This window comes from Belonocnema kinseyi, chromosome 2 (genome assembly GCF_010883055.1).
Source record: "Belonocnema kinseyi isolate 2016_QV_RU_SX_M_011 chromosome 2, B_treatae_v1, whole genome shotgun sequence".
NCBI classification, from domain to species: Eukaryota; Metazoa; Arthropoda; class Insecta; order Hymenoptera; family Cynipidae; genus Belonocnema; species Belonocnema kinseyi.
Window position 1 is genome coordinate 6,587,266 of NC_046658.1, and position 2,172 is coordinate 6,589,437.

General features: G+C 29.9%; 1 protein-coding gene across 5 annotated transcripts in view; it reads left to right on the forward strand.

The window, feature by feature from the left end:
* Positions 1-2,172, forward strand: part of LOC117168235 (tumor protein p53-inducible nuclear protein 2) — a 131,633-nt gene that overhangs the window by 56,168 nt on the left and 73,293 nt on the right. The gene's annotated exons all lie outside the window — the stretch shown is intronic.

The following is a 2,172-nucleotide window of genomic DNA, read 5'->3' on the forward strand; positions in this document are numbered from 1 at the left end:
AAATTGTTGTTTTTCTTTCATTACATAACCTTCCTTCCAATTTAGTAATTTAAGTTTTCAAAGTTTGTAGTTTATCAATGGATCAATTGCAGGTTCTCTACTTTACTTGGATAATTTTTTGATAATACATTAAAAAATGTATGTACTCACAACATTGCCAGCACTTTTTTTTCTCGCAATTGGTTAAATACATTTCGATATTTTATTTCTTTTTTCATAACAGGTGTAATTAAGTTTTTTTAATTAAATAAAAGATCAAAAAAATTTCGCGTCACTTGTAATGACCAATTACTGACCAATAAGGGTATAGAACTTCAATTGACACGTTGCACACACGTGTAATTTGCATTATATTGAAAGAATTATGAGTATCTGAATTTAAGAAAACGATAAGGTGTGTTGTCAAGAACTTCTCCACATATTACTTTAAAGTGTTTTTCATTTAAACTATTGATATAAATATTTATAGATAGGTCATAACAGATAGATTTATAATACAAATATTTACCTTTTTATGTTTAGTTTAAACAATATCACACATTAAAGAAAAACTTGGACAATTTTTTGATGATTCACGTTATCATTTTATCGGTTTTTAAATTCAAATATTCACAACATTGTAGCAAACAATTTTTTCGTGAAATCATTTATATACATTTCATCCTATTTCCTTTAAAAGACAACATATAATTTAAGCTGAAGAATTTCCATCCAATGAAAACAATTTCAAATTGGTAGATAATTTTAATTTTAAACAGAACAGTATTAATATTAATATACTATTAACTATTCCGCATTTTAAAGAAATGCAAGAAATTGACGATTTCAATGATTTCAATGTTTCGCGCGATTCATTCTTCTATATTCAATACCAGAATATTAATTCCGTGATTAATAATATCACACCAGATATATTTTATACTTATATTTCATTACATTATAATAGAATTAATATGATATATAATTAACTGTATATGATGTGATAATTATAATAATAACATCTCAACAGATATTACCGTCCATAAAGAACTTATAGAAGCATATAGAAGAAAGCTCAATACGCAAAGTATATTGCCTTTTTTAAACGTATATTGCATATAGATGCATATAGAACACGCAATTTTATAAGAATCTATATGGGATTACTAGTAGTCGCTAAGGTGTTATCTATAAGTTTCTTTTGTTATCTTTACTTTATTTTTGTGAATTCATCATTGATCCTCACAGACTTCCGGGTCTATATGGCTTCATATGGAATTACCAACAGCCACTGAGGTGATTTCTATACGCTTCTGTTGATATCTTTATTTCTTCTGGGGAAATGCCTCATTGACTTTGATAGACTTCTGGGTCAATATGGCTCTATATGGAATTACAAACAGCGACTGAGGTGTTTTCTATATGCTTCTGTTGGTATCTTTACTTCGTTTCGGTGAATGTCACATTGATTCTCATGGATTTCTGGTTCTATACGGCTCTATATGGAATTACCAACAGCTACTGAGGTGGTTTCTATATGATTCTGTTGGTACCTTTACTTCGTTTCGGTGAATGTCACATTGATTCTCATGGACTTCTGGTTCTATGCGGCCCTATATGGAATTACCAACACCCACTGAGGTGGTTTCTATCTGCTTCTGTTGGTATCTTTAGTTCTTCTGGGGAAATGCCTCATTGATTCTGATATACTTCTGTGCCTTTGTGGCTCTATATGGAACTACCAATACCCTACTGCAAATACCTATATAGGTGCCTGTAAAGGTCACTAATAGGATTTGAAAAAACATAATTCCGAATTTTGTAATTTATTTATATTTATTTATAAAGAAAACACAGGATTTCTATAAAATACACCTTTGATTTTGGGTTTGCACCGTCGTTTGAGTTGAAATCAATGGCAGAGTCAACAGATCGTGAAGGGGGCTGCACGAATTTTCGTGAGTTTTAATTTGCTACTTCTATTTTTAATTGATCCAAATTATCTAGATAAAACAAAGCGAGGTGCATTTATTTTATTAATTAAATGTAATATTAGTTTACTATGAATTAGTTTTATAAATGTTGTGGTTGCGAAATACGAGGGTGGATTGATAAGTTTCCGGCCTGACCAAGAAAAACAACGTTTTTAAGAATTTTTTTTTTTTTATTTCTCAACATAATCTCCTCCAAGGC